This window comes from Xiphophorus couchianus, chromosome 14, assembly GCF_001444195.1.
Source record: "Xiphophorus couchianus chromosome 14, X_couchianus-1.0, whole genome shotgun sequence".
NCBI classification, from domain to species: Eukaryota; Metazoa; Chordata; class Actinopteri; order Cyprinodontiformes; family Poeciliidae; genus Xiphophorus; species Xiphophorus couchianus.
This window is the reverse complement of record NC_040241.1, coordinates 22,306,190-22,317,282: the sequence shown is the minus strand read 5'-3', so window position 1 is coordinate 22,317,282 and position 11,093 is coordinate 22,306,190. Positions and strand designations below refer to the sequence as shown.

The 11,093-nt window shown below is 36.9% G+C and overlaps 1 protein-coding gene across 2 annotated transcripts in view; it reads left to right on the top strand.

The window, feature by feature from the left end:
• LOC114156967 (myelin-oligodendrocyte glycoprotein-like) overlaps positions 1-11,093 on the top strand; it is a 1,059,483-nt gene that overhangs the window by 701,380 nt on the left and 347,010 nt on the right. The window lies entirely within an intron of this gene.

Genomic DNA, 11,093 nt, shown 5'->3' with positions numbered 1-11,093 from the left:
AGGATGCGCTGCTGGTGAGATACTGACTACTCATAACTACTCCAGACAGTCACACTTCAAACAAACTGAATAGTTTCGACGCTGAACCTGTTGAAACCTGAAAATAACTTGGAGGTTTACAGTCACAGTGAAATTTCCAGGTGTTCATACAGCTGATAAACAAAATAAACAAAACAACCAAAAACAAAAATAAAATGGATTGTCAGTCTCCATTAACAAAAAACTCACTTGGGAAAAAAAAACTAAACAACATAAAGCCAAAGTGGAAATAAAAACTGCATTCAACTAAAAGAGTGCAGATTATGAAGTGTGTATACTATGTTGCCCTTCAGTAATAATTAGATTTAAATAGAGAAGATGGGCACATCGATTACATGATGCAATAATTCACACTACAGGATTTTTTGCTGCTATTTTTCCCCTTAAGACCATCTTGTTGGTCTTCCTAAGATTGTGTGGTGTGCTATGGTTGATCATTGTTGTCGCTCTGATCTAAATCAGGAATTTTCCCCGACTGGGAGCTTAACGCAGCATGTTGAATATGACACACATGATTATACATGTACAATCATGACCGTATATATGGGTGTGTATGAAACTGTTACACAGGATGTGCTAAGCACCAACACAGTCATTTATGAAAGAAAATATATATAAAAAAAATGATTGTACTTATTAATTTGCAAACATTGCAAAGATTGTTTTTAGAGTTTAAAAACATTTATTACCACTAAAGTCCAGTGGAGGTGATGATTGTTGATTCCCAGAATGGTTCCCCCTTCATAACTTTGTCAAATAAAGAGCAAATGTTACCAAATTCACAGGATTTATTGTTGATGATAAGAGGAATAAACACAGTTAAAGACTTGTTGGTGAATTAATTTGTTCTCATGTTATGGAGGGGAACAGATTATTTCAGGCAGCTGAAATATCCATTCTCTATTCTCCTCCCCCCATAACGTTTGGGTATAAAGGGCAACTGTTGCCAAATTCTCAAAAATTGTTATGTGTGATAGCCTGTAGTATACTAGAAATTTCCTTAATACAGTAATCTGTCATATTTTACATTAGAATGGGATTTACCAGAAAGTCCACGCTCTCGTCTTTTCAGGAAGTTTTAATAATTATGCCATGCTTTCAGCCATCGTCTTATATCAGCAATGAAAATTTATAAATACACACTACGTGTTGAAAAACTGTGTTTTGGTGACTGACTTTTATTTCTGTCAGGCGTAAGTGGCAAAAGTTGGAAAAATACCGATTCTCTTGGCGTTTAAAATAACACAAAACAGCGTAAAAAGACCTCGATTATTTAATTATTTTCACAATTTTGTAAACAACAGCTGCCGATTAAACTAAATGTTACAAGCTTGACATGATTAACTGAGTTGTTTTTACCGAGGAATCGATCAGAAGCGCCGTGAAAATGGTCAGATCCGCCTCTCCGGCTGTAATGCGCGCTCCCGACACAGGGGGAACAGATTTTCGCAGGGGAACTGAATAGCGTACAACACCTGTTACATTACAGCTGTTCTTCGTTAAGGTGACGTAAACAGGTTCTAATGATTTTCATTCAGTCAGGACTTTACGCTGACACTAGCTACATGCATTGCAGGTAGATTGTAGTAAAGCATTGATTAATGCCTGGTTTTAAAATTAGTTAACTGGACTTGTAGCCATTATTTTATGCCTAGGAACGAATCCGATCGAACCATTATACCTAGGATTTCTGTCGGCTAATGTGTGGTCTGTCAGGTTTTGAAAATTGGCTGACATTGGTGACAGCTCTAAGATCGTGTAGTGTGCGCTGGGCTTTACACTAAGGAAATGAGGAAGGGAGGAGTCAGTGGAGAGCACCGGAGTTGATCCTTTTTTTATTCGATGTCATCAACAGAAAGAGAAAAAGGCCGGAAGAGACGATAATGCCGATAATTAAAATGACGTCGATAGTTTTAATTTATGGTACGATAAATTGATTTATCGTTTATCGCGACAGGCCTACTCAAAACACTAAAATTGCTCTATATTTTTGAATGGCTCATTGTGGATTCACAAGCTGAGGAAATCCTGCGTCTGGCCAGACACAGAGTTCCCCCAACTGCTGATGAAATCACTCACAACTTGCATTGCACAGCCTTGGTAACCACAGATCCAACTGATGAACTAGGTGAGAAGTTTCTCTGCTCCCCTTCGACATCGCTGCATGTCTCAGACGTGTTGGTCTCATTTCACATCGTTCTTACTGGTTTGTCTCAACTCGGAACAACAGGGATTTTTTACAGTTCCTGAGTCATTTCCACATGTTTCTCTCACATGAAAAAAGTCTTGAGGACAAGTGGAAATCACTGGGACCTCTTGCTAAATGAGCACAATTAGCCATAGACTGGATTTACCATTCTCCTAGCATCCTTTTCTCTCCATCATTATCATTGTACAAAGAAACTATGCCCAGAGATTTGGCTGCAAAGCCCTCTAAAGAGGTGATTGATGATAATGCATGATAATTTTTCTCAAAAATGGAAGCAAATGATCTTGATTTGGACACACTGCCTGAATGTTTATGGGCAGTTCATAAATATGATGTTGGATTAATTAGGACCAAATTAATCCAACAGGACCAAAACACTGTCCTGAGCCGTATGCAACGAAATTTCGTTCTGTATACACCCTGTGCATGCAAAATGACAATAAAGTCAGTCTAAGTCAAAGTCAAAGTCTAATTAAAGGTCAAGAACCAATTCACATCACTCCAAAATCTGACATTAGACCACATGAGCACCAATATCCATTGAAACCTGAAGCTGTTGCAGGAATAACACCCGTTTTTCAGTCATTGCTGGAAGCAGGAGTGATTGTTCCTTGTGATGATTCACCAGTAAGAAAACCTATTTTCCCTGTAAAGAAAATTAGAGACAAAGGAAAGCCGAATGAATGGAGATTTGTTCAAGATTTGAGAAAAGTTAATGAAGCTGTCATTCCCCGTGCACCGATTGTCCGTCAGTTTTTCACTGTTGTAGATCTAGCAAATGCATTTTTCAGTGTTCCAATTCACCCTGACAGTCAGTTCTGGTTTGCTTTTCAGTTTAAAGGGAAAACATACACATTTACCAGATTGTGCCAAGGTTATTGTGAATCTCCCACAATTTTCCATCAGGCCTTGAATCAGAGTTTGAGTGCTCTGACTCTGCACCCAGACTGTGCATTGCTTCAGTACGTGGATGACCTGCTGTTGGCAGCACCGACTGCTGAACTATGCCGCTCTGAGAGCATGAAGCTGCTGTGGTTTCTGTCTGAAAATGGTCATAAGGTTAACAAATCAAAAGTGCAATTTGTGCAGCCATGTGTGACATTTCTGGGTCATGTGATTTCTAATAAGGGCAATTTCAGAAAAACGTGTCCATTGTTTCTCTGCCTCAGACCAAAAAACAGCTGATGTCCTTCTTAGGATTGTGTGGTTACTGCAGACATTTCATTCCTACTTATTCTGAATTAGAAAAACCTTTAAGGGAAATTTGTCATGAAAAAGGATTGTTGATGACATCACAGGTATCATGGACACAAAAGGTTTTCCTGTTTTTTCTAATTGCAGGCATTGCAACCCACCCAGGAAGAACTGAAACTGTAACCCTGCACACTCACACTGAAAACAACACCGCTTCAACCAACGCGACACAAGAAGACCTCGAAAAAACAGCATGTTTTCTATGCATTGACCTGTGATTTTTACATCCCAAACCACTTAAGCAAGTGACAGTTGCAACTTGAAGTTTTATCAATACAGACTGTTTTATGGCTATTAGATGTGTTTTGCCTTATGTTATCTTTTAATTTGTATTTAGTTATTTCATTTATTTTGTGATCATTTTCTAGAATGTGATTCCTTAAAGGAATCAAAGGGAGGAATTGTAAAGGAAAGATTTATTAACAATGTTTAAATAAATTTGAATGTACATTTTATGATGTTTCTATTAAAGGTTTGCACTCAGGTGCAGCTCAACAGGATATATGCCCTTCTGACCCTCTGCAAAGAAGTGAAGAACAGGATGTTCAGCGGTTAGAAATGTGAGACATTCTAAGGTGATGAGCCTAGTTTGTAGAAGTTCAGTTACTAGTATCTGTTCAGCCATCAGCAGAGAGGCTTTTTGGAGAAACGCCTAAAGTTGAGCTGTGAATGTGTATGCAACTCTGCTCCACTGGAACTGATAGATAAGTAACGTATAGATTGTTACCTGGCACTTGAGCCAGTGGCTACATAATGTGTGATGTATCCTATGTAAATGAGGGGACGTTCAGAACAGATGAGTCAGAACTCATCTGATTCTCACTGAGATGTGGGCTTTGTATGTTTTTTCCATTTGCAAATGTTAATTAAAACTGTTTGTTCTCTTTTAAAGCTGAAGTTTGGTCTCGAATTTTGTCCAACTTAACATAACGTTACATGCTGGACGTTTTTGAAACAGCTCGTTTTAAAGACACCAAAACAGATTAACTTATTGCCAAAAAACGTCTGGGTGTTTTATCTTAAGTTGTTTATTATTTATTCAGTTGTTTTTAGAAGCAGCAGAGCTCCACATAAATGAATAAACAATGCATAGTTTTTAACATAGTTTTTAAATGAAATTAAGATCCTACAAAGCAAACAAGACATTAAAAAGTCTAAAATGTCTCTCATACAGAGATCATTGTTTCCTACCTGTGTTTTACTCTTCAGTCAGGAATGTACTCATACTTTCCAGCCAGGGTGACCACTTTCACTTTCTAAATATGTGGACTCTGTTTAAGTTTTTAAATGCCTGACCTCGGGGTTTCTTCTGTTCTAATAGTTTCCGTAAAAACTAAGAATCGTCCAGACAGTAAGAGATACTCATCCTCTGCAGGATAAACTATTTCTGTTCCACTTTTACTCCAAAGGAAAGAGATGAGACATTCCTATCCTAGCAAAGCGAAACGTAACGACTCCTGTGGTCATTGTGTGTCAGAGAGAGATGGACACAAATCCGATGTCTGCAGAGTCTGGATTTTCTTTCTAAAAACCTTTATAATATAAAAAGTTTTTACATTTAACAAAAGTTTATTCAGCGGCATCAACTCTGCTTTCTGGTTTTTCATTTATTGTGACTAAAGGCAGAATGATAAGAACTTGCACATCCCAGAAGATGCTCTGCAACTGGAGTTAATGAGAAGCTTCATATTTCTGCCTAAATTTGCCTTTTTTTTGTTTAACGTTTCCATGGAGGTCGTTTTTTATTCTTTTTTTGTTACTGAAATCGCTAAATTTTCGCTCACCTTCAACTGAACAGAAAACAAAAACACATAGCAGAGTTGCACCACTTCAATCTAAACTGCCTCCCACCTCTGATAGTTTTCTCCCCTGTCATATGACAAGTGGCTCGTTGTGCCCATAGAAAAGGGAAAGTCCCACCTGCCTCCTGCAGAACGTTTAATAATTCATCTTCACACTTTCACATAAACTGACACGTCTACTTTGTCTGAATTTTCTAATAAGATTTAGCTTGAATTTTGACGTTTCAAATATTAAAATAAACTATATTTTTCTTAAGTTGTACTTTTTGTCCCCACACGACAAAAACATAAAATTTTATCAAGTATATTTGTTTAGTTTCAAGTGTAAATATCTTCCTTCTGTCAACAACATTGTACATCTTATTGTATTAGGTATTACACTACAAAAACACAAAATTGTAGTATTCTAGTAATTGTATTTCAAAATAACCTTATTTTAAGTAATAAAACAGGGTATCTTTACATGGGAGTGGGCAAAAATTACATCCGGTGTACCCCAAGGTTTTATCTTCGGACCCCTACTATTTGCTCTGAAGAGCTCAGATTATAACAAACAAGGTGAGTTACGCTGCAAAAACACAAAATCTTACCAAGTATTTTTGTCTAGTTTCTGGTGCAAATACCACTTGACGTAAGATAAAACTAACTTTGAAAGAAAATGAAAAAATGTCTTGTTATAAGTGAAATATTGTGCCAGAGGAAGTAGTGCTTTCTAAATTTAATATTGAGGGACTAAAATAAGCTCCTATTTCTTGCTGAAAAGTTACTTGATAGTTTTGTCTTATTTCAAGTGTACTAAGCACCATAAACTAGACCAAAATACTTGGAAGGATGTTGTGTTTTTACAGTGTAGCAAGCTTCACACACTATAAGACTATTTCAAGTCAGGCTCAAAAATAGTGAACTTTTTCTTTGAACAAAAATCAGGTAATTTACATTTACTAAAAACATGGATATTACAAAATTAAGAAAGAAGTTACAATAACCCTTTAAACAGAAGGAAACATACAGAAAATTATTGTTTTTGTTGTAGTGGACACAATAAATACAACTTCGTGTTTTGAATCAAGTATAAAAATGTAAAACTGCAATGTGATTTATGATTTTCCAGAGCCATGAAGTCGTAAATCACTCATGAGACGCAGGTTTTAAGTAACCAACGTTTGGAGTTACTCGCCATCCATCATCTGCACTGAGCAAGGTCCAACTGGACTTTCAAAATAAATGTTTCCAGCAGCCCTGCAGCGTATTAAATATCAGTCTGTACTTGAAATGTGTTCTTTAGTCTTTACTTTCACTTCAGGGCACAAGTGTCTGTTTCCCAGAAACACTTTGTAATGTTCCACAAAACCTGATCACTGAAAACTAGAACACCAACGTGACAAACTAACTTTGCTCAATAGTTGCATGACCTGAATGACACATTAACCAGCTTAAACCAAACATCATGGAACCAGGTTAGTTAGCAGAGAAGCATGAATGAATTAACACAAACTGAAACTGATTCACTCAGTAGAATAATTTAAACCGTCTGCTAAAATAAGAATAAAAATGGTTTCAAAAATCCTCCAGCACCAAGATATGATGGAGTAAAATCAAGAAAATAAGGTCATAAAATTACACCAATAAAGTCGTAATATTACCAGAATAAAGTTGAAATATTATCACTTTATGCTTGTATTATTTTGACTTTATTCCTGTAATTTTATGCTTTTTTTTTTTTTTTTTTTACATTTATTTATGATTTTCAAGAATAAACAGGCAAATTAGAGGACAAAACAACAAGGATATAAAAAAATACAAAAAAAAAAAAAACTAACCAGAATCATCAAAACAAAAATCCACAGAACAGAACAATCAAAACACTGTCAGCTAACAAAGGGTCTGATAAGAGGATAAAATGCACATCAGACTGTAGAGTGTTATCGAGCATGAGACAGAGTCCAAGCGAGTAAGAGACATTTCTGAGGACATTGAAACAAACAGCCCACCATGGAATATGGAATAACAAGAAAAGATGAACACAAGTTATAATCACAATAAACATGACGAAACGGTAAATGAGTAAAATAAATTATTAGAAAATACAAGTCCAGATGTAAACGACAGTTATTTTAGCCTATTATTTTGTATGTATCTATTGAAAGGACCCCACACATCCAGGAACTTCTGATGATTGTCAGACAAAGAGTATCGAATCTCCTCAAGATAGATACAGGACACCATATCATTAAGCCATTTCTTAAAACATGGCGGGGTAGAGGATTTCCATTCCCGTAGAATAACCCGCTTTGCTACCACTAAACCAAACATTAGAGATTGTTGTAGGGACACGGGAAGAGCGAGAGAGGATTTAGAGCAGGGGTGTCCAAACTTTTTGCAAAGAGGGCCAGATTTGATCAAGTGAAGATGCCCGGGGGCCAATAGTTTGTTCGGACATTTTTTGATTTTTTTTTTTTACCCCTCCAGGGGGTCTTTTGTGGGCTCTAGTGTCCCTTATGTGACAGCAGGCTGACAGGAAACAGGGAAGGAGAGGGGGGAAGACATGCGGCAAATGTCATCGGGTCCGGGAATCGAACCTGCGACGGCCGCGTCGAGGACTCAAGGCCTCCAAATACGGGTCGCCCTACGCCACCACGGCATGCCCTGGACATTTTTTAACTACAAAAGTTTCATGCAAATACACAATTTTCATTGTCACAATTATCTTTATTTTTCAAATGACAAAAAAAACAAATATAAGCCACTCAGGCAAATGAGAACAACTCTAAAAACCCAAATTCTGCCTTTGATTCATATCTGGAGAGTCAGATAACATTGAACAAACTGTATGAAATACCTTAAATTTACATGAGTTTAAAAATATCTTTGCCTCAAGAACATTTTAAAGAGGAGTTAAAGTAATGCAAAGTTGTCTGTTATTATTAAATCTTAAAACAAGTGAATTTTGCTCGTCATTTACAATATCTACAGGTTCATAACCAAATCTTACTCAAGAGTTTAATAAAAATAAGTGCCATAAATCCAGGTGCATAAATGTTCTTTTGGCTCTTCACTGCTGATAGTGACAGACGTTGCCGTTCAAAATACTCAGTTTCATGTCCTCAACTCTCAGTGCCACACTGTTACTGCCAGGCAAACATTTTTCTCAAATTCTTGCTTCTTCTCAGGGCAAAATGTTCTCCACCATTTTCATAACACAGTCTTTGATAAATGTATCTTCAGTAAAAGGTTTGCCATGTTTAGCTATTAACATTAACATCGTAGCTTGCTTTGGTGGTATTTTCTTTTGACTCACAGGCCCGCGTGAAGAATCGCTGTTGTGATGCCAGTGCAGCTTGGAGTTGCTTCACTTTTTCAGCACGGTCACTTCCTGTTAGCTTGTCGTATGTGTTAGCATGTTTAGTCTGGTAGTGTCCTTTTACGTTGAAATCCTTAAACAAGGCAACCGTCTCACAAATTAGACAAGCACAATTGCCTTGATTTTCAGAAAAGAAGTATTGTAATTCCCATCTCTCTTGAAAGCGGCAGCCTTCACTGTAAACTTGTTTTCTTTGCAGTGGCCATGGCAGAAATGAGTGGAGAGGGGTTCGCTGCACGGAGGCAGACTGATAGTATTAAAGTGGTGCTGCCACCATTTGGTGAAAGGAGGAATTACAGTTTCAAGTTTTATGATTTATTTATTCTGTTTCACAGTGCAGGCGGGCCATAAATAATACATTATAAAACCAAAGCTGCGGGCCGTATGAAATCTGACCGCGGGCCGTGATTGGCCCCCGGGCCGGACTTTGGACATGCCTGATTTAGAGCAACCCAAAATGATCAAATGCCTATCCGGACATAGAGGCTTGCCATAAGCATTGCTATAAAATTCAAAAATCTTGCACCAGAAGTCCATTAGTTTAGGACAGGAGCAAAACATGTGACCCAGAGTCCCATCATCTAATTTACATTTGTCGCATTTTGGTGAGACGCAGGGGAATAGCCTATTGAGTTTAGTTTTAGAAAAGTGCAGCCGATGGATAACTTTGAATTGAATAAGTTGCAGTCTAGAGTTAATGGAGCAGGTCTTGATTCTTGAAAGAGACAAATCCCATTGCTCATCCGAAATCTCACCAAGTAGATCAGAAGCCCAGGCCTCTTTTATATGCCTAGTAGATGGGGATGAACTGAAAAGATTAACAAACTGAGAAATTAGGTTTTTAGAGGTAGAGGGCTTTCTTATAAGCTCGTAGAAACTATGCTGTGCCGGTAAGGTTTCATAGTGGGGGAGGTGCTGTTTTACAAAGTTCCGAGCTTGCAAGTACCTGAAAAAATGGCTAGAAGGAAGACCAAATTTTGATTGTAGTTGCGTGAAGGAAGCAAAGTGATTATTAATGTATAAATCCTTAACAGCAACTATCCCCTTATTTAACCAGTGCTTAAAAACTACATCCATATTACCTGGCTTAAATGCTGGATTCTGACAAATCGGGGCATAGATGGACAAGCCAGGGAGATTCAATACATTCTTTAACTGCTTCAGAATCCTGAGTGAATTTCTTAGTATAAAATTATCCTTCAGCAACTGAAAGGACAAAGAAGGATTGGAAAACAATACTGCAGCCGAGGAAGAAGAAGTAAGCTCCAATAAAATTTTATGCTTTTTTAATTTTCTTAGCGTGGCCCTAACACTGTTGCATAAAGATGACTGTTTTTTATTTACATCTATTTAGCTGCTACATGCTAATTCCTAGCTTAGCAATTGGTAACTGAATTGCTAAGCTTTTTGGAGCTTAGAAATTAAACAACAACTAAATAAGTAAATATACAAAACAGTACAAAAATATGTCGATTCATATTCAAGTTATAAAATTATTATTATAAATAGTTTGACTCCATCCAGCTAGCTAAACTAGCTGCTGAACAAAAGCAACACAAACTAAACTAATTCAGCACCAAATATCCCCCAGTGGCTAAATCCACAATTAGCATAAGCTTTGTCAAAAATGAACAAAAAGTGTTAATATTAATAGATATATTTAGGTTCAAAATGAAAATATATTTTTTAATTTGACCAGCATGTTTCTTTTGATTTTCTTTTTAAGGATGCCTCCCTCAAATTCAATCAGAAGAAAACTTCCTGGATGAATAAAACAATATTTAAAACCTAAATCTCACAGGATTGTGAATAATTTTGTACTTTGCTCCAACTACACAGAAACTTGTGTTCCGGAAATAAAATTTAAAATTTAAATTTAAAAAAAAATATTGAAAGTGTTGCTGGGACATGTGTGGATCATGACGTTTCCATGACAACCAATTAATTTAAAGCTGTTTTCTGTGGATTTCCTTATTGTGCAGTGATTTAACTTAGGATTTAGCTCATTATTAATGTTTCTTCCACTACAGACAGAATATTATTTAGTGCAACCATTTCCATTAGTTAACTACAGCTGGTGTGATTTCCGTGCGGCAGTTCTGCTGTTGTTACTGGTTAATGATTAGCACTCACCATAAAAACCAGTATAAAGAACAGTGTGTTAGCAGTAAGAGTGCTGACACAGAAACACCCACTCCTCTGAAACGGGTCTGATGAAAAATGTCACCATGAGGTCGAAACCTCAAATTTCTCACAGAAGGTCAGAGGAGCTACATATAATTTCCCACAATTAAACTCAATATTTTGAATGTTTTGAACAAGACTGGTGCAGAACTTTGATTTGTTTTGATTTAGACAGATTAAGAGTTACCTTCGAGATTGAGCAAAACGGTAAATAATGTAAACTATAAGAGCCACAACTACTGAG